This window comes from Dysidea avara, chromosome 2, assembly GCF_963678975.1.
Source record: "Dysidea avara chromosome 2, odDysAvar1.4, whole genome shotgun sequence".
Lineage (NCBI taxonomy): Eukaryota > Metazoa > Porifera > Demospongiae > Dictyoceratida > Dysideidae > Dysidea > Dysidea avara.
Genome location: NC_089273.1, coordinates 3,040,162 through 3,063,071, shown reverse-complemented (window position 1 = coordinate 3,063,071; position 22,910 = coordinate 3,040,162). Strand labels below are relative to the sequence as shown.

Below are 22,910 nucleotides of genomic sequence, written 5' to 3'. Positions count from 1 at the left end.
AACAAGTCACCTTTGGCTTGTTTACAGCATTATAAAGTCATGCCATGAAGAATGCACTTTTAATTCAGCACAGAAGGAATGAAGTTCAACAGCAGTTTTAAGCGCAGTGCTTAATATTAGAGCTGTATTGATATGGGTTTTTGGCATGTACCGATATCCGATATGTATATCACCAAAAGAAGCCGATAACCGATAGTCGATCCGATATTTGCATTACAAATAAAAGTCATAGTTAATCTATGCAAAAGTGTACATTTACCTACTATTCAACAACATGTGGATATATTCATTGCTCACTCTATGCCTGTGGTGATGGTGGCTTGGGTTTCTATTGTGCAATCCAGACAATTAGTCACCCACAAACATTTTTATGCATACTCCCATGAAGCCTTAAACAGATATTTCTGCATTACTCTGCATTTTATTGGCTTGTGTGAAGGCTGGTACAGTAGGTTTCCTTGGTTATCCTGTGACTCTTCGTTTTATTACAAAGGCACTATATATAACTGCTTTGTTTAAGACTGATAAGCTTTCCAGTAACAAACAATAAAATTGCATGTATTTATATGGCTTCTTGCAACATGGTGCTTGCTGTAGGGTGAAAATAAGCCACTGCCACTGAACAACCACATTAATATAATCCATTTATATACGGACTATTGTTGTATAAATATTGGTAGCGATATCGGTCCTGATACTGTTCTATACTGATGCCGATGTTGGTAAAAAATGCCATATCGGTGGCCAATATTTTGGCTGATTCGATTATCGGTACAGCTCTACTTAATATCGGCTTATACAAGTTTCAAGACAATGTTCAGAGGTTTATTTACAGTCACTGCAGCATCTGATATTGTTCAGGAGTGGTAAATAGACGTTTGGAGTAAGTTTTCCCAGTTCATTTATGAGTCTGTTTTCCCAGTCTGCTCCACATTTTAGTCATGTCCTTTAAATTATGCACAAGTTCATTTCTTTCTTTTTGTTGACAGTAACGTAAATGTCATGCAGAGACAGAAACTGTGCTATGTGTACACCACCTGTAATGGCCTTAGCTTGCATGTAGTTCAACTAACCCTGCATTCATTATGTCACTATATGGATGGCATAAGAATTATGTATGCTACACAGCAATATAGAATACTAATAATGTCACATTTGTTGTCCCTACATGTACAGCAGGTACCAATGCTTTTATTTGTTCTTTACAACACGTTGAAGGCACTGGTAGGCAAGACTCACTCAATAAATGAGCTACATTCCTGTCAAAACCACAGACAAATAACTTTGTTGTTTTGCATCATTAATTTCAGTATGCAGGATGGGGTAGGTAAAAACAGTAGGACTAATACAATACAAGTATAGAACATTGTGAAGTGTATAAAATTCCAAGAAGAGTTGGATTCCTGCAGGTCCCCTGGTCCTTGGTTCCCGGGTCCTATAGGTACCTCTGCAAGTGGTCTTGCATTGTCAATCCACTTTTCCCCCCATCAGAGTGTCTCGCACGATGTTTGCACCAAAAATTATAAGCGCCTATGAAAGGGGTAGATAAAAACAGTGGACCCAGGACCAGGGGACCCAAGGACCTGACTCTGCTTGGAATTTATACCCTTCACAATATTCTATACTTATACTAGGTACCTTTACAAGTATAGACTTGCATGACTAATCCACTTTTTCCCTTGTCACGGTGTCTCACACTATGTTTAATCCTAAACATAGTGTGAAGCGCCTCTGAAAAAGCGCCTCTGAAAAAAGTGTCTGAAACTGTAGGCCACTCGCCTGCTGCATAATGAGCATACTAATCTATTATTTTGACTCATTACTAAAGTTTAGAAACATTGTACAAACAAATATTCACGGGAAATAACGATTACTAGCTAAGCAAGTTTCAGTCCAACAGCTCGACATTCAACCACACTTCATACATCGTGGTGCATTTGTACAATGTTTCTAAATTTTAGTAGCAAGTCGACATAATAGACTAGTGTGCTCATCGTGCAGCAGGCGAGTAGCTTATAAATGTCAGCTTCAGACACTTTTTTTTCAGAGGTGCTTATAATTTCTACTTGGTTTAAACATCACGTGAGACATTGTTTGATACACCGTGATGGGGGAAAAAGTGGATTAGTCATGCAAGTCTACTTGCAAAGGTACCTAGTATAAATATAGAATTTTGTGAAGGGTATAAAATTCCAAGAAGAGTTGGGTCCCTGGGTCCCCTGATCCTTGGTCCACTGTTTTTACCTACCCCTATGAAAGAGTGTCTGAAACTGACTGCATTCACAAACCATTCAACTGCAGCACAATGAGCATGCTAGTCTATTATGTCACCTAGCTACTAAAGTTTATAAATATCGTGCAAACAAATATTCTATGTAAATAGCGATTACTAGCTAAGCCAAACTAAGCAAGTTCCAGCAGCTCGAAAACCAGACTTCATACATTTTGCACAATGCTTCTAAACTACTCTAGTAGCTAGGAGGCATAATAGACTAGTACGTATGCTCATGCAGGCAAGTGGCCTATATAAAGTGCAGTCAGCTTCAGACACTTTTCCAGAGGAGCTTGTAATTTCTAATTGGTATAAACATCAAGGGAGACACCATGATGGAGAAAAAGTGGATTGTCCATTCAAGACTACTGTAATTGTCCTAGTACAAGTACAGAATGTTATGAAGTGTATAAAATTCCAAGAAGAGTGGATTCCCGCAGGTTCCCAGGTCCTTGGTCCCTGGGTACACTGATTTTACCTACCTTGAGGGATGGCATAAGTTCTTTAAAAGTAACATCACCATATATGGTACATACCTACATGAGCAGTGCTGGTGTTTAATGCTTGGTCTCTATGTCCAGCATTAACACATGTGGAGATGGTCCTGCATGTAAGGCAGGTACCAATGCTAGTGTAGTTATAAAACAAAGTGGCCTTATTATTGAGGTGTATCACTAAGGTCAAAATTGTAAGAGATACAGTGATGTCTTGTTCATTCTAGATGTACAGGTGAATACCACAAGTAAAAGGTAATAATGGCTAACAGGTTATAAGTATGTACATTTTACTACTACAATACAGGTACATAACTGAGACAAGTAGGCTGGTACAACATAGTAAACTGTTAACCTCACAGTTTACCCTAGGAATGGCTTTGTGGTCACCACAAGGAAACAACAAAAATTATATGCCAATACCTTTATGTTTGGTGTCCCTCCTTGGCCAATATCTCACACACACTCAACTTATAAAGACATTATTTCCTGACCAAATATGGCCTGACAACTAGTGTAATTGACCAGTAATTGTCCATTGTCCAAACATTATTTCACACACTAATACATCAACCACACATTGTAGGTTTGACATTTATACAACACAATACACAATACAGGTATAATAAGTGTATACTCACTCTAGTAAGATCCAATCTCTTCTTTTCAGCCATATCACTATCCTCTGTAACAACATAACACAACGCAACATGTTGTAATATTTACATAGTTATCTATTGAGGATCACATGATCACATGAATCAGAAAATTTACAAGCTAATAGGGATGAGTATATTCATAGATACAGTATCTTTTCGATGGAGTCAGTAACGGAACACAAACACATTTAAACTGCTGTATTTTGATTTATGCCATTATGTGGCTGCTAAAGTTAAAGCAGTGATTGGTTAAATAATTTAACAATCGTGCTCTCACATTCTACCAGACTGTCCTAGTAGAGCAGTTTAACTAGTGTGACTGTTTATCATACAATTCAGTAGTACTGTATATTAAGGATAATCCTAGTAGAGTAGTTTAACTAGTGTGACTGTTTACCAGTACTGCATATCAAGGATCACAGAGTCTCAAAAAAACAACCTGTAAACCAGCCTCACGATACCTTCATGGCACCTTGGCAGTATTCGTTAAATATAATCAAACACAAAAGTGCCTTTAATACTACTTTAAATGCCTCCATTAGGTACAGTGTAGCTATATGAACCTCTTTTATTTAGAGAAATGTCTACTGCATGACTGACAAAATCAAGCCCATAGTCATATGTGACTGGGCCTGTGAAAATAGGGCATGTGGGCACATGATTTTTTCCTACTTTTTCAAACCTTCATCACTAATAACGTTTTGTACCATTATGTTATGGCAACGCAATTTTCAGTTTTTAGTAAGCATTTAGTTGGCTTTATGATGCAAGTTACAGAATACAAATATTCTGTTCCAATACTGCGATATGACCTGTTAGGTGACGGGGTGTAGTTTGTGCCCACATGCCCTGTTTTCGCAGGTCCAGTCACATAATATATAGGTGTTATTGAGCTACACTTGTCTGAAGGTATTAGTAAGTATGTCAGTCAGGTAGTATCAGTCAGTCACTGTTAGACATCACTTCAGCCCAACTGTGATACTACAGTACATACAATGTATCCATCATGGACTAATTTTTTCTCCTTATTTGTGTATATAATAATTAAGAGTGTGTATGTTGCACTGAGGTTACCAGAGTAGAAAAGGTGCAAAATGTTCGATAACTGATCAACGGAAATTAACGATCGTTCGATAATCGGTAGCGGTGTTCGACATTTTGTATTATACAGAATGCAGAAATCCACTCGTAACACGGACACTAATCGGATACTATTGCTCAAACTTATGTGAGATATTCTACGAGAAAGGCGCTACCTCCTTGTGAAATTTTGAGGTAAATACTGCTTTCCTGGAGATATTTATGAAAAGTGTAAACCTCATTCGATAATTGGTCACTTAGGGGGCATCTCCAAACTGATTTTGGTATGCTTAACGTCACAATGACACTAACTTCAGACCCCCCCCCCCCCTCCTTAACATCACACTATGAAAACAGTGCATTGGCAATAAAAGCATGGAACGTTATATTCTTTACCTGAAAACGTAGTCTACAATCAGTATAGTTGCTTAATCACATCACTTTCTATATTCCTAGCTGTTTACACTATAACTGCTTTAATAAAAATTAATAACGTCATGGGCAGAACCCCCTCCCCCCTTAACATCATTATGACGTTAAGCATACCAAAATCAGTTTGGAGATGCCCCCTTATGCTATCTTCAGGTACACTCCTATGATCCCTAAATTAGTTTTTCTTAGCACTTATTAGAATTTCTGACCCCTCTATTAGAGCATCTCACATTTAACAAACTGTGTACATTTTTCAAAACCACATTATATAGTACTGACAGCTTTCCAAAATTATGCTGACGTAATTACTACATCAGAATACTTTTCACAAAGTAATAAGATAGTGATCAATGTGATTCTATTATAATATACTTTACTTGCACTGATTTTTTACCAGCTTTAATACCCTCTCTGCATTGATCATCTGGATGGAGCAGTGGTCCTTTAAACAAGTCCGGACCATTTGTGCGTTGCTAAGTTGCCCCACCCTCTACCCTTACCAGAGGACACAACACGAACAAGAATCAACACTTCATCATACTGTAGTATACTACACAACACACACAAACACCTGTTATAGAGTGATTATCAGCTATCGACGAGGATCTGAGGAAAATGAAGACCACCAAAGGCAGAAGGCTAAGGCAAATCACGAGACTGGTGTAGGTAATATCCGGAAAGTATTGATACGTATCGGGTCTGGAAGTGAACCAGTGAGCAGGAGGGAGCAGGAGCGATACCAAACGAAATAATCAGTGAGTATGTGTAGTAAGTGTTTATGATGTGTTTGTACGGTATGTATAATCCTCCAGTTGGTCTGTTTTGTTTTGCTACTCCACCCGTAGTAGTCTCTAGTCTCGCTTCATGTGCTTAGCCAGACCTCTCTTTGTCATTGTTTTTCCCAACCAATGATAAAGAGTACAAGGTGACTGGCCACGCAAGACTAAATAATCTCGTTCGTAAGGTAACTATTTGATGATTTTCAGTTTCTTTAAAAAGTGGAGTACAGGCAGGTGCGAGGCTGGTGTGTGGGCAGGTGGCCACAATTGTTAGGCTATGACAAGATACTGGACCATTTCTGATGTACTGTCAGCTCCACTAACAAGTACAGTGGCACTGTTTGACACATTTTGCTTGCAAAATTCTGTTAACATTATAATGATGTAGTCTCACTTAGCCAGACCCTTTTCTTTCTTTTGTGTGGTAGCAGGAAAAGGAAAAGGTCTGTTTAAACATAGTATAGCATGGTCATTGGCCTATCCCAAGATTGTGGGGATTCTACTACACAGCTTCCCCGATTGTTTGTGGGTACGAATGGCATGTTTTGTTAATTGTTGCATCATTTGCATTCTGTTGCCATAGATATAAAGCGTGATCTGCTGATTTTTGCATCATTGGCATTCTATTTCCATAGCTGCTGCTTTTAGGCTCTGTGTGTGTGTAGTGCTGAATGATCATAAAAAAATTACTATCACAATAGTTTATCAGCAAATATCACAATAGTGAATACTGTATCCCGACAGTCTCTGAACTGTATTACCAAGTGGATATTTCTTAAGACAGCTTGATTCTGTATATCCTCTTACAAACATTTCTATGTCTGTTTGCTGTTGGTGGTGTGGCCTGTATTACACAACTCAGACAATAAGGTAGTACAATAATTTTAATGCATGCTCCCACAAAGTCTGATCCAGATTACTCGGCTTTTTCAAAGATGGCAGTTGTAGCAAGTCCTTTAGTATGTTCCATTTGTCAGTCCTAATCACTATATTGGTGAGTACATTTTTCAACTGATATAAATATGCTTTCAAGTGCACTTAGATGGCATTGTATAGTGTAACACTGGTTAGTGAAGAAAGCACTGATAAAGATATACAGGCTAAAAATGTTAGTGATAGATAACATTTTTGCACGAATCTTAGCTACTATCATGATAGTGATGCACTGCTATTGCTTTTGTCTTCATGATTAGCTATTGCAATCTATTGTACTATCGATGCTATCGCTCAGCTCTGTGTGGTGTGCGTGAGTGTGTGAGTGCGTGCATAGGTGTGTGCAGTACTACAAACTTCATGTACAGTTGGCCACTTTGTGCACAAATGACACATTTGTGGATTAGTTGGCTGGTTAGATGAGAGACTTTATAACTGGATTTCCTGTTCTGATATTTACAAAGTACCCCTGGTATCTGTAGTTATTTATCCAGTCCACATCCAGTAGATTACAGTGGTCTATAATTTACAAAGATGTGTAGTTAGTGGTCTGCCATATATGGTAATGTTAGTGTAATGGTTATGATGGGTGTTGTTGTGTATTTTAACATGTTAAGATTATAGTATTGTGGTGTAACAGGTTTGTGCAGGTAGGTAGTGTGATGTGTAGTGGTGAAAGTTTTATGTTCACCAACCAATGCTGCTGCAGCTGCTAAATTGCAGCCTTGTAAAGTGTGTTGCACAGGTAACAAAATTAACCTATAATTAGGGCTGGGCGGTATTGGAGTTTCGCTTCACGATATATCGTGCAGAAATATATCACGATATTACTATTTATCGCGGTTATTAAGGATGACTGCTATATTAGAGTAGCCGACTGCTTTATTAGGGTATCTCGATCCTAGCTGACTGTTCTATTAGAGTATCTCGATCTTTGTAAAAAACATTGACTAGCTAGTACTAGGTCCCTGTTTGCAGTAGTATCACGTGATTATTTGAGGTACATTATAACAACCTTAAGGGCTTAATAAGCTGTCACAAACACTAAAAATCGTAATAATATCGATATCGTGATATTATCGTTTCACCGAAATCTACGCGATACAGATATCGTTTCATTGCAATACCGCGGCATTACTATAATACCGAGAAACCGCCCAGCCCTACCTATAATTACAACAACTGAATTAAGCAACAGATACTGATAACCAATCTTATTTATACTAATACTCATTCTCATCATTACCCAGTGGCGGATCTAGAAATTTTCAGAGGGGGTTTCAGATTCTAGCCTAGCTGTAAGTCGAAGACCAAAAAAAAAAGATCAACCTGCTGTTGAAGGCCGTAATTGTGATTTTCAAACATAAAAGTATGAAGTTTCGCCAGTAGAAAGTCCTTCTGTAAGGGTGTATCCATTCACTGGACTGGACTACCGGACTGGATTACTGGGCTGGACTACCGGACTCAGATTTTTTGTTTTCTTATGTTTTTATCACCAAACTTAACTAAAAAGTGTTTTAGTAACATTATTCACCATGAGACATAAAACTTGTACATTAATCACAAAAACTGCACTAAAACCTTAGTGCAGTTTGTTATCAAAAATAATTTGCCTACTACTAGCAATGTTTCAAGCACTGTGCACTGTTAATTCATGTCTGTCTTCTCTTACTTTCTTTTGTAAAATAGCACACCGTATATACGTTTTACAACATGCAATTACATTACGTTACTGTAACATAAAAATCGCCTATAGCCTGTGCATTCACTTCAGCTTTGCTGGCTCTTTGGTTTAAACGTTTGTAAATAGCAACGAGTGTGCAGTGGCACATTTTAGCTTCCCAATGCGCACACTTTCAAACCGGAAGGTAAGGTTGCACATATTTGTAAAAAATGCAGTGAGTGTAACAAGAGTAAAACACCAATGTCAGACCATTAAACAGACCACCAAAACTATAGCACTTTTAAAACATACTTAATAAAGCAAATTTAAAAAATATATATATATTATATAGATGTACTGTATGTGCCTTTGTTTTTTTATACGACAAGACATGGAGAGCCTTAGCCACGTGTGTGGTGTACTACTCTATGTACGTAATCACTTTTAGTGGTTGAAAAATGTGTTTGTGGTTGAAAAAAATGTGTTTGAGCAAATTTTATGTGAGTCCAGTAATCCAGTCCAGTGAATGGATACACCCCTTCTATAACACACTATGTATAACTCGTAGCGATTTTATCACCCACACGACGACTCGTCAATAAATTTGGGGTGCGCGCTATTTTCAGAGGGGGTTTCAGCTGAAACCATTGCAACCCCCCTGTATCCGCCACTGTTACTAAGTGACTCATATTAGTGACATAACCATTGATATACAGCTCATTGTAGGCTAAACTGTAAGCTGGATGTATACCACAAGCAAAAGCTACTGATGTTTGCCAGGTTTTTACTACTGCTATACAGTGAGACAAGTATGTACATACAAACCTAAAACCTCAGGGAATGGCCTAAAACCTGACAGTCACTGCTAAACCATCAACACATAAATGCCAAATAACTTATGTCTAACCTCCCCCACATCATTATACTACACAGCACAGTGGAGATTAATATCAGCTTTGATTTAATCAAAACCAATTAATCAGCTAGTAACCAATATCGCCCAATACTGATTATTGAACAGATTATCAGTACAATGCTACTATTTTTCCAGCAATTTAGGCAGTGACTGTCCATGTCTCACATAGTGATGTCTCACATAGTGATGTCTCACATAGTGATGTCTCACATGGTGATGTCTCACATAGTGATGTCTCACATAGTGATGTCTCACATGGTGATGTCTCACATAGTGATGTCTCACATAGTGATGTCTCACATAGTGATGTCTCACATGGTGATGTCTCACATAGCGAATGAGGTTCAGATAATACTTTAAAGACTAAAAAATTATCTGTAAGACATGGTACATCCTCCTGTGGGTTATTGGTCATGTCTTCAGGAGGACTTGTCATCTCTGAACTATTGTAGCTTGACTGAGTCACATCGGACACCTCTTTGTAATGGACAGTTTAGAATCAAGAATTCTGTTTCCTTTTTGGTAGAACAAAGAGGCTGTCCTCTTTTCAGAGATGGAAATGTACAGAGATGGTTGTGTTGGTGATTTAACACCTAGACAGATATCACTATTTATTATGAAATGTTATACAAAACTATAGTAGTGACTGGTTTAGTGGGGAGGTGATCTGGGGTATAAGTAGATTTCTAGGAAAATGAGAACAACCAACAGAAAATGCCTGATATAGGTCATGTTGACGTACAGGTTGGATTTCACAGCACCGGCAATGCTTCTTTGCAGCGTTGTTGGATCCTTCTACTATAACAATCTAATAGAGCAGTTACTTGCACTAAAGTACACACTAATAGAGCAGTCAAGAATGGTTACCAGAGACTGCATTGAAAGTCTATCAATTGATGGACTAATACGTACAAGGGTATATAAACTTATTTAGCTAAGTCATCAACACTGAAAGTTAGCTAGCTATTCTTTTGAAACTATAAATATTTTAAAATATTCAACTATTAAATATTATACACTCTTTATACCGATGAGGTTCACAATGTATTCGAGTTTACTGACAGTCCCTGTTACAGACTTAGCTACACCAGCTGCTTCCAGATAAGAAATCATATGATGGAGGTATGCATGCAGCGGTATGATTATCAAGTTGAAGCAGCCACAAAAGAATTCCCCATGACTGGTCATTGTCCATAGTCTCCTCATTGGATTGAACCAGCTACACATACTGCAACTGTCCATCATATGATTATCCTGAGGTTGTGGGTACAACTTCCCAGATCTACATACATATTCAGGTACTGTCAGTTTATTGGAAACCTTATTCATGTTTAATGGTTAAATCTTTTTGGTTTGAAGTAAGTAGTCTAGCTAACTTTTAGTGGCGTTGACTTAGCTAGTCTATATACCTAATCTATGATAATTCACCATTCAACCGGATTTCAATGCAGTCCCAGGTAAACATTCTCGACTGCTCTATTAGAGTATTTTAATGCAGCAGTATTAGTGTGTGTGTTTGATTGTTTTAGCAGAAGGATTAGACAATGTTGCAGAGAAGCGTTGTGCTGCAAATCCAACCTGTATGTAACCATTATGGCTTTTATCAAGCATTTTCCATTGGTCATTTCCACTTTCCATCCTTTTCCCAATTCTACTTACCCGATGGTCTGTCTGGTTGTTGTATGTGTGTCTTACCATGGTAACTAATGTTGGTACTTAGCCTAACATGTTGTTATGAATATTACCTGGTCACCAACCTGTTGTCTTGTGGTATTCTAACTATAGTGAAATGTAGTGTTTGTGCATATACATAAGTGTAAGAAAAATCTGGTAATCTTTGCTGTTCTTTTGTTTATGGTTTTTTTTTTTTTTTTTGTTTTTCTTTTGGTAGTGCTGAAATTCTGGTAGACCTACATGTAATCAAAACAGATACTTACATTAACAAGTACAGTATAAGGAAACAGAAGATTCGGTTTGATTAGGGATAGAAGTAGTGAAACAAGGGAGGTTGTCTGCTACTACTGCCCCTATACCCATGATTAAACTAGGGATTAAATGTCCACTAGGCTTGCGCCAATTATGCCGGCATAATTTCGAGCATAATAGGCTAGCAAAAGCATCAAGCATTATGCCAGCATAATAGGACAATTTTCAAGAATTTTAGTTAAAACGTGCAATGCGCATGCCAAAAATACTGCACAACATTAACACACACTAATTAATACTGCATTTCGTATCAATAGTTTTTCTTTGCACTTGTTAGAATTTCTGACTGCTCTATTAGAGCATCTCATATTTAACTAACTGCGCACATTTTCTTACAGTTTTCAAAACCATACTTATAGCACTGACAGCTTCCCAAAATTATGCTGACGTAATCACTGCATCAGAATATTTGTCACAAAGTAATGAGATGGTGATCAATGTGATTCTATTATACTTTACTCTTGTACTGATCTTTTAATAATACCCTCTCTGCATAGATCGTCTGGGTGGAGCAGTGGTCCTTTAAACAAGTCCGGACCATTTGTGCATTGCTAAGTTGCCCCACCCTCTACCCTTACCCAAAGCCATATCAAAACACTCAAATAGATTTTTTGGACATTACACGTAAGGGGACACGCCCATCTATTATTCGTAAAATGTAATGTTACTATTGCCTATTCTCACTTTAACGAAGACCCACTGTATCACTAATAATACATAGTTAATATTATTTAAATGTATTGCTTTGTATGTGTCATGTCTTGTATGTTTTTCAGTTTTGTACTTGTGTATTTGCATGTGTACTCTGATGTGGAAGAACAGCTATGCCGAATGTCATGAGTTTAAACAAAAAATCAAATCAAATCAACCTAAGCCTAAGCTGTAATAGTTATTTCGTTTGTGGCACTAAATAGCAAATTCTGTACAATATATTTTTACACAAAACGACTGGACACCAACTCACAAACATCTTTATGTCATGTCTACATTGGAATAAAAGCAATACTCGTATCTGTAATATCCGCTTTTTGCTTAGTTCTCGTTACAAGTGTCAGCCATTACAATACAAATTTCAATTGTGGGTTTCAATAACCTCCTTTTATTGATGAAAATATTTTGTTAGGAATGAGACTAACAGTAAATACGGAAGGAATTACGACTATTGATGTCTGAAGCTTATCTTAGTTATGAAGACTTTTCTTTATGCTGAGCGATAATGTCTGCTTTTTCATTATCTAAGTCAACATACAGTCCGCTACACTCCACAGAAGTTTGCTCATTGAACATTGACAAGTAAGTGGGTTATTTTAGCATTCCTACTTTAATGGAAATTTTATCTGGGTAGTTTTATACGTAAGATAATGCTGCAGAGTGTTTATCTTGGTCCTAATTTTATTTAGGGCAGTAGGTGTTTCCTCTTATTGTCTCTGCACTAGCTATATTAATGGTTCTAATAATTATTTATTTTGGTTTGTGTGACTTTATTATGATTCTGTTTTGTTTGTTTATAGCCACTATTTGTACAGCATTAGCCATTCAAATAAATATGGTCTTCCTCAGTGTGACCTATCAGATGATTCTGAGGCAAAATTTTGCATTAAGCAGAAGTTAAGTGATAAGCAACTATTGATTGAAAGGTGATTGTGAAACTTTTCAACCATTACCATTGTGATGAGAGCTTTGTTTACATCTAAATGGGAAAAGCTATTCAATGAGTAGGAGGAACTGGCCATGCTAAATTGTTAGACAATTGGAAAGAAACAAAATGGTTACTTGAGTTAAAGGATACTGAAATTATTCCAACTAATAGGAAGCGAAACCCTGACCACTTGATTGTTCAGTCATTTCATCAGAAGTTTGCCAAACTAGAAGAAAAAGTCAAAGAAGCCAATGATAAATTAAAGGATATTTCAAATGAATTAAAATGTGTTAGAAAGTCTAACAAAAAGCTTGCAGCAAAAATAGTTCGGAGTGGAGACACCTGTACTCCTAAAAATTACAAAAGCTGGGAAGAGTATACCCCTCAGTACAAAAGAAACAGTTTACCAATGATGTGAAGGCAGCACTGTCATTTACAGAAGATAATCATACTAAAGTAAGCTTCATGAATAAGACCACTGGAGAAACTATGACTGTTGACAGAAATGGAAAAGCAACTCAGGTTGTTGAAGAAAAAGAAGAGACTGAAAATAGCGTTGTACAGAAGACACTCTACATTAAGGAACAGTATAAAATTTCTAATGAGACATACCATGAATTTTCCATGGCAAATCCCTCTCTTCCTAGCTCTAGCTCTATTATCAATAAAGCTAAGAAACTAGATAAGAAGAGCTCCATCTGCCCTACCCCAGGAAGAGGTTTGAGAGTCCAACAGTCCATAAGAAAGCAGATACGTAAGGTGATTTCTCACTTGGTAGAAAGTGACCCTTCATTTACAGAAAATTCAGTTGTTCGAGTAAAAATCACAGGTGATGGCACTCGCATCAGTCAAAGTATGCATTGTGTTGTAATTGCATTTACAATTCTTAGAGAAGTTGCTTCTCCAAATTCCCCCAGTGGAAATCACACCGTTGCAATTCTAAATACAACAGAAAATCATGACACTTAGGCAGAATCTTTAGTGAAAATTTCAGATGAAATACAACAGACACAGTCAATAAAAGTAGGTGCGCATCAATTAGCAACTGAATGGTTCTTTACCGCAGATTTAAAATACTTGGCCATAATCACAGGTATTGAAGCTGCTAATGTCAGATTTTCTTGCATATGGTGTAAGTGTCCCTCTGAAGACAGACATGATATCACTAAAATTTGGTCTGTATAAAATGAGGATGAAGGAGCTAGGACAATTGCAAGTATCAGCAAAGGTTCATTATTGCCTAAAACAAAAAAAGTACAACGAAGAAAAGTGTGGTTGCATTCGGCAGCCTTTATTTCCGTCCATACCGATAGACCATGTGTTTCCCGATATATTATATTTATTTCTGAGGGTATCAGATGTTCTGACTAATTTGCTTATTGTGGAGTTGAGACGTCTAGATGGAATCAATAAAAATACGTTACATTTTGACAAGTACATCACGTTTTTGAATGAGGATTGCAAAGTATCCTTTCACATGTATCAAGATAAGGAGTCTAAAGTATTGAAATGGAGGGACTTAACTGGCCCTGAGAAAGTTTGAGTATTCAACAATATTGACTCCAGTGATTTATTTCCGGATTTGCCAAAAGTTACTGATGTAAAAAAAGAATTGGAAACAATTTTACAACATTTACAAAACACTTCAATTACCCACAACTTTAACTAGTACTCAGTTAAGCAACCTTAAACATGATTCGATTCAGTGGATGTCACTTTTTACCTCCGTTTACCAGACTGAGAATGCTACTCCATACCTACATGTGTTAGTAAGTCACATCCCTGAATTTCTGAAGCTTTATGGAAGCATCACCCCATTTAGTAAACAAGGGTTAGAAAAATTAAATGACAATATAACAAAAAGTTACTTTAGATCTACAAACCATCGTGACATCAGTTCCTTACATCAACTTATGCTTAAACTAAATCGCATTGAAGAACTAACCTTTAATCCTGATTGCATTCATTCAAAAAGAGTTCAGTTATGTGGAATATGTCAACAGTCTAATCATAACTGTCGAACATGTTCCCAAAACAATGATAGTGCTTGATTGTACATACAGTATTATATGTTTTATATTATCACTTGTACAGTTGTAATACAATTAAGTCAAAATTATGAAGTCACTGACATGATTTAAGTACATGATCCCAGTCTGCTACAGTACCATTACCACGGATGAAATGAAAGACAAGTTGAGAATTCCCACCAAATACATACTTGCGTAGTAACCCATCTGCTTGCATCTGATAGTCAACCTTTTGTTTTGCATTTTTAGTATTTCACTGTTTTCGGCTGTACATAACAAAAGTCTCCATTAGCATTAAACCCGCATACATACCACCTTTCTCCCAAGATATCATCCAGCTTTGACAAGCTGCTCAACTGGTACATATCTCTATTTCGCCTCCCATTGGTCTTTACACCACGCCTTATAAGTCCTTCAAAATAAACCTTGTCAAAATTCATGACTATGGTACAAACTGGGTCACCCTTCCTCTTGGCGACCAACATTGACTTTATGTTGTTCCTCAGTTCATTATAAAAACAAAACCGACCTTCAGATGGTGCTGGAGTGGTAGTAGTAGCTTCATCTGAACTAGATGAATTGCTCAGTTCCACAATATCGTCAAGAGACCTCCATTCATCCCACTCAGCTCCATAGCCTATGTATCCAACTTTAACATGGCCACATTCACTACCGGCTTCTATTATTCTCAAACAGTAAAGTTTCTTGGATGAACTGTCATCACTTCTTCCATTGCTTTTACTAAATGACAATGGACTTGATACTATAGACCTTTTCGGTACAGTTACATCAGCTAATTCATGATAATCTCTCTTAGGGACAGAACGGTGTGACCTGGTAGCCATTCTTGTGTAGCACAAGAATTCGGAAATGTCAGGCAGAGGAGTTCTTGAAAGCAAAATATGGGGTCTGCTAAACTCTGCTTTAGGGATTATCAATAATAAAACAGTTATTACTGTTTCTCCATGTGTTTCATGGTCTTCTTTGTCTGGTTTCAGTTAAAATCTATCCTCAATCGGCAAGAATTGCCATCAGCTCACCTGAACGTTTCACGCTGATCTTGAGGGACTTGCTGAAAGTGACACTGGACCATATCAACTTGTAGATCGATGGACACATTTTACAACACTAGAGCCCACAGTGTTTACAAACCTCAAAGATACTGCATCTTCTTCTCTAAAACATTATGCAGATTTATACTCCTGTGTTTCAACCAGCATAAGTTGGCAATGTAGTATTAGAATCAGTAAAACCTTGACACCATTGTATTATTTGTGATGTCAGCATTTCAAACATTAATTACAAGTATGTGTGACCTTCCGTATATGAGTTATCAATCGATCAATATCAATGTCCACTATAGTGGCTTATGTGGATGTGGTGCATGTATTTTTTGTAAAGTTTTATGTGGCTTTAAGAGTTAATAGTGAAAAATATATAAAGGGAATTATAGCTACAATCTTTAAGGTAATGTTTCTTCTTGTGGAGCATGTGATCAGTAGATGAGATAGTTCACATTCACTTATTCATTAGAGTAGACCTAAGCTACAATACTCCTACATATCACATAACACAGAAAGGAATGTGTAGTATGTCCACTGTTATAACCACTGGTCATGATCAGCCTGTAGTGGTGGATACAGGGGGGTTGTAATGGTTTCAGCTGAAAACCCCCTCTGAAAATGGTGCACACACCCCAAATTTATATACGATCCGTGTGGGTGATAAAATCACCAACAGTTATACATAGTGTATTTACAAGAGTTAATAATAAGAGAGGGTTCTTGGTATTACATTGGGACCTTTTATTACTGGCCAAACATCATACTTTTGCCTTTGAAATCAGTGAAAAAGTTATTACAACGTTTAAACGTGTTAAGCGCCTCTAAAAATGATTGTCGTTTTAATGAGTACAAGCATAGACAAAACTTTCTGCGAAGGCCAGATTCAAGTATGAAACAATGTTGTGGAGTGATTTTTACTGGTTCATTGCTAGCTAGTTTATAGATCTAAGTAGCCACCAGGCCACTGAGCTATCCAGACTGAGTTAACATTCACCCCAGCTGGACTAGCTATGCACTTCTCAGTCTGGGATCACAGTTATTGAAACTGAACTTTCTGAACCTGAAACCCCACTCTGAAAATTCCTAGATCTGCCACTGGCCTGTACTGGGATACAGCTACATATGTGCATAAGAGCTATCATGTTACTGTGTGCTTCACTGTACAAGCTAGACAACAACATTGTCAGCTCTTTCTCTGATTTAAATATTAAGACATTCAGGGCTCTCAACTTAAAATCTGGACCACTGAGACACCCAGTGCCTGCTATTAAATAGTCACTACTCACTATAATTATCTGATTATTTCATAAGACAAGTGCAATGTGATTAAATTCCCGAGTTTACTCCTGTATACTGATCTTTTACTAGCTGTTATACTTATCTGCATAGATAGCATGTCAGGACCGGAAATTGTGCGTTGCTAATTGGCCTCACCCGAGGACACAACACGAACAAGAATCAATAATATACTACACAACACACACAAACACCTGTTATAGAGTGACTATCAGCTATCGGCAAGGACAACCACTACCAAAATCACGCGACTGGTGTAGGTAATATACGGAGGGTATACGATGACTGGTGGATACTCGTGGGGAAGTGAAGCAGGCAAAATGGTTATTATCAGGAACGCAGCATAAGGAGCGAGAGTAGGAACGATGCCAAAAATGATCACGTGTGGTAAGTGTTTGTGATGTGTTTGTACGGGATGTATAATCCTCCAATTGGTCTGTTAAATGTGTTTTGTTAGCCCACCTGGAGTAGTCTCAAACCTCGGACCACTTTTTTTTTCACTTTGTCATTGTTTCTCCGTACCCAGTGATAAAGAGAAAAAGTGGTTTGGTCACGCGAGACTACTCTCGTTCCTAAGGCAACTATTTGATGACTTTCAGTTTCTCATCAGAAGATTTAAAAAGTAGAGTACAGGCAAGTGCGAGGCTGGTGTGCGGGCGGGTGGGTCATTATCACACCACATGCCACAATTGCTAGGCTATGACAAGATACTGGACCATTTCTGATGTACTATCAGCTCCACTAATAAGCACAGTGGCACTTTTTGCTTGCAAAATTCTGTAAACATAATGATGAAAGGCTCACTACAAATCTGACATTCCAATAAACATTGCTTGTACAGTACACGAGGTACAGTAGCTGCTGTACAAGTGTGACAATCTTGAAAACTAACCTCAATATTTTGTTGTTCAGACAAATAATGATTAATCTGTAATAGGGGAAATAACTGTGGCAGTGAAAATACATGTGGATACTCATGAGAAACAGAAGATCACCAAATTGTGGCCTAAATCACTTTCAGTAGCTGGTCAATTTAAAGTCTAATGTACAGTAACATGTCACTCAGATGTTTAGCATTAGTTTTTTTAATTTTCTTGTAGTCCCGGCGTGTAAACAGACCAATACATTTGTTGGGGAAGTACACTATATACAGTACAAGGTAGTGATATGAGCTATAGGTTGCTTTACTACCACTGTCAAAGTCCTTGCAGTCTTGATTGGGCAACGTTTCACCTTGATCTGTTATTTGAAGTGTTGATCAGTGTTTGACCTGTGAATATAGAACTACAATGTTATATAGAATTAATACTTTAGTTCTATATTGAGAACTACTATTATATTGTAGGAATTGACAGACAGTTTTGTCAATAGTGGTAGTGCTTTACCCCATCAATCCTTTGTAACCATGGATGTTCTGCAAGATGTACAACCTGTAACTAGGCTACTTCAACTAAATATTTTGTTTCTTGGGCCAAATTCAGCCAAGTATAGGGTCAGTAGGTCGGTAAAATTAAATATGTGACTGGATCTGCGAAAACCTGACACAATTGCACATTTTTCAAATTCCTGTTTAGTAAATATTTATAATCTACCTAGCCAAGTGTACCCTCTGGCAAAATGTCAGCCTAATATGCCAATAGCTTCAGGAGTTACAGCCCTACAAAGTAGCAACAACAGAAAAATCAATTTGTACAGCAAGTATAGGGAAAATAAATTACAGGCGCCTACAAAAATGGTTGTAAATTACCAACGAATCGAGGTACGGAGCTACAATTTTCACCATCGTGTTCACCATGAATAGAAGAATCAATTACTGTGTAGTTTTTTCCTTTACTCACCCATCTTCACTGCATACAAAGGCGGAATTCGTAAAGAAAAATCTATCGTGTACAATCGCTTTGACATGACGTACACAAACGCTCATAACTTCCGTATCCTTGGGTCTACTGCAACGAAATAAAGATTTTCCAACTCCTCTTTAGCAGGCAAATAAGATGATATCCATGGTTTTATTGTTACTCCCTTCCTTCACTAAGAAAGAGGCATTCAAAAAATTTACGTAATTTTTCAATAATACGCAAGTATTTTACCCATTGTATTCAATGCTTTATACTGGAAATTTTAGGCTTGTGCAATTGTGTCGGGTTTTCACAGATCCGGTCACATATTTTTACCAGCTGAAGAGTGATTTTGCAAGTCAAATGATGGCTAAGCTACATTGATCGTGATTGCTGTATCACTTGTGAGTAGGCAGCGATACGGCTAGATATGGCTAGATATTGCGCATTGCTTACTTAACAAAACCATATATGGGCACTCTCTCTGCATAACTCATCACCTTATTTGGATGTGAGCTAGGCTAACTTACTCACTCCAGATTACTAAGTGTGTAGGTTGGCAAACTAGAGGATAAGGTTTAGTCACTATACCAACTGAGGTTATAATTTGCTGCTCACAAGCCTTAAATGTTATTCAAGCTAAATATGGTCATATTGCTGATCACAATGTTATGGTGTTACTGGTCTATGCATAATGTACTGTTCATGAAGTATACATGTTGAATCATAGATATGCGACTCTTAAAAGGGATTGGAAATGGCGTCACATGCCTAAAATAGCCGTGTTTTGAATGGGCATGTGGTTCCTGCAATTTGTACCGCATACTAAATTATTGGCCATTGATGAGAGTTTTGCAGGTTTTGTGAGAGGGGTTAGGACCCATTAACAAAGTGTGTCACAGTATTACTAGCTTTGTTCAACAGCTTGGGCAGTAGATTAATGCTTGATAGACAAATAGTTGCACTACACAACAACCGTGCAGAGTTAAAGAACAGAAACATGAGGGTATTACAGCATCAAGCAATGTTGTAACTAACGAATATGCAGCATTTAAACCAGGGGTATGACTTACAAACCGTTCTGTTCAATCCTAATGACCAAAAGTGTTCTAAAAAGCCACATATCATTGATACCAGAAGGTGTGTGTAGAGGCTACAGGTACCTTGGAGACGATAACAAAATAGCACGATATGACAAGTTTCTTTTGTGGGAAAGGCCACTCAATGGCTTCCACCAAAGCAGCTTGTATCATTCAACCCTTAAGCACCGCTAGAACAAATTTTACAAAAGTCTGTTTTGTGAAGTGAAGTAAAGGGTTGTCTCAATACAATTCAGTGAGACGTCGTGATTTCTGTCTACAAATACATATGAGATTAGTCAGGCAAAGTTATGCGAGCGAAAAATGGTTTAGCAATTTCACCCAAGTTCTAAGTGCTTTAATAAAACAAAGTATTTCTTCATGAAGCTTACATGAAGAATGATTTGATTATCAAGTCTACCCCACTGTTTGTATTTTTTTGTATTGAGACTATTGAGGGTCACGTGAAGTACCAATTAAAAGAATGCAATTAACAGCAATAATATTTGGTGGTGCTTATAGTGCGTCCAACCTCCTCTGCATTCAACCTTATAGAACTTTCATATTATACAAAACCTACAGTAATAGTCTACAATAAGAAGTGTTAGTCTTCTCATGCTCTTCAAGGCGGTAGCAAGCGAAATGTGCCTTGTATCTACCTGGTGATGTCAAATGTACAAGTAGTATACTGGGTGTGTGATGTCATTTCCAATCCCTATTAAGAGTCGTATATCTATGGTTGAATGTAGTCATGTGAAGGTGTTATATTGTGGTACCTGACCAAAGTGGTGGTCCTGAGTGATTGTATAACTGACACTGTTGTTTGTTGTTGTATCTTGTCAACAGCTTGTGGGCCTGTAACAACAAAGTGTTTTAGTGTATTCTATGATATTGATACAGTGAAACCTTATATTGCCACCTGTTTAATAAGACAAGCTCAGGGGGGTAGGACAGGACCACATGCACTACGGAGCACTAACAAAAATATTTGTTTTAAACATAGTCATACTACCTGTTGAAATTAATAGATCGTACAAAAAACAATTGTATTGTAATCATTGATGACCACTGTTACTGTTGATGTGAAAGTCACCGCCACACATCGTCATCATTGTAAGTCTAATTACTCCATAACAGCAGCGTTTTTCCAATCGTGAATCACATCATTGCAAACAACAAACTAAGTAGAACTAAAATATGTATTAATCCCCCTTATGAAAATTTGCACACATGCACACGCAAACACACACGTATATTTGCATGCAAATGCATGTAATCAAATGCATGTGTGTGCATGTTAGTATTTGGCCCGATTACACACATGCATTTCCAAAGCTGTTGCATGTAAACGCTTGCATGTGTGCTATTGCATGCGTGCAACTTGTGAGCAGTTTAGCAGTTGAGCGACTGCATGCATGCAGCTTGCAAACGTTGGCTATTTATTTCATATTTGTATTTCTTTTAAATTTGTAAATCACATCTACAAGAAATGCATGCAATACAATACAAAACTACAAGTCAGTTACAAGCCACAAACTGTCTGTTTGACCTCACTGCACACAATTTTTTCACAAAGATGATCTTTAGTTGAGCTTTGTCCAAAAGCAATGTAGAAATTGATACAGGTTCAAATACTCTCGATCCCACTTCTTGTCTGCTTTCAATTGTACATTTCTGTAGTCTTTAAATCAAAGGTTAAAAGTTACACTCCCTCACTTTGTTACAGAAAGCAAAGAAGCCATAATGAACAGTAGCGGTAGTATTTTAGAAATGTTTCTCCACCTGTGACGCACAACTTTCAAGGAGACTCAAGACGCCAACCTCAGCAACTCAAGGCGCCAACCTCAGCTGTACTTGTAATGTCATGTACTGCTACAACAAGTTTTCTTGTAGAACATCGCATCCCACTAACAAATGTTTTCTTTGTACAGGTTGTCAATAGTAGCAAACAGTTTGGGCGCAAATTTTAAACATTTGTTTGTTTTCATCTGATTGGCTATTTCATACTGTATACTGCATGTAAGCAGAAAGAGAACAGACTGCATGTGTGTAATTTGTGAGCAAACTAACCCCCTAATACAGCTAAACTTATGAAAGCAAACTGCAAGCATGCAGTATGCAAGCAAAAAGAGCACAATGCATTGCTATTGTATGAGAACAAAATGCACACGTGCAATATACAAGTAAAAGGATAGCATGAATAATGCTATTGTAAGAAAGCAAATTGCATATGTGCAATATGATAGCAAAAGAACTCACTAGGTTATTGCTACTGAACTGTATGCATGCAGAGAATATGCAAAGTTGTGCTATTGTTTTGCAACCATCTTAAGAGCACTGCACATGTGTAGTTGCAAACCGCATACAAGTTGCACACAAAATTTTCATAAGGGGGCCCCGTCAATCTCCTCCCTCTACTTTTTGTACAGGGTCTATTCAGTTCACGTGAAATACTTTCAGTATTTACACAATGTTATTACGTATTCACGTGAGCTTGTCCTACCCTCCCTGAGACAAGCTCATTATAGTGACCACCTTAAAGTTAGTGCAATAAAATTTATTGTAAATAAAAATTATATAATTTAAAAATGAGGTACATGTGGTTCCAGCGATAAGAAGTAGTGAAACAAGAGATGATGGATTCAAAAGTAGGGGTTTCCCCACTTTGCTACAATTCCAAGTACGTAACTAGGGATTTTCCCTCACAGCTATCATCATCTCTTGTTTTATTGCTGGAAGCATACCTCATT

General features: G+C 37.5%; 1 long non-coding RNA gene across 1 annotated transcript in view; it reads right to left on the bottom strand.

Annotated features, from left to right (window-relative positions):
- LOC136246459 (uncharacterized) overlaps positions 1 to 17,601 on the bottom strand; it is a 34,838-nt gene extending 17,237 nt beyond the window's left edge. Inside the window, exons 1-2 of the long non-coding RNA XR_010696434.1 lie at positions 17,438 to 17,601; positions 3,408 to 3,451 (exon numbers count right to left, since the gene is read on the bottom strand). This is a non-coding gene — a long non-coding RNA (uncharacterized lncRNA). The remainder of the gene's footprint in view (positions 1 to 3,407; positions 3,452 to 17,437) is intronic.
- Positions 17,602 to 22,910: the final 5,309 nt, after the last annotated feature.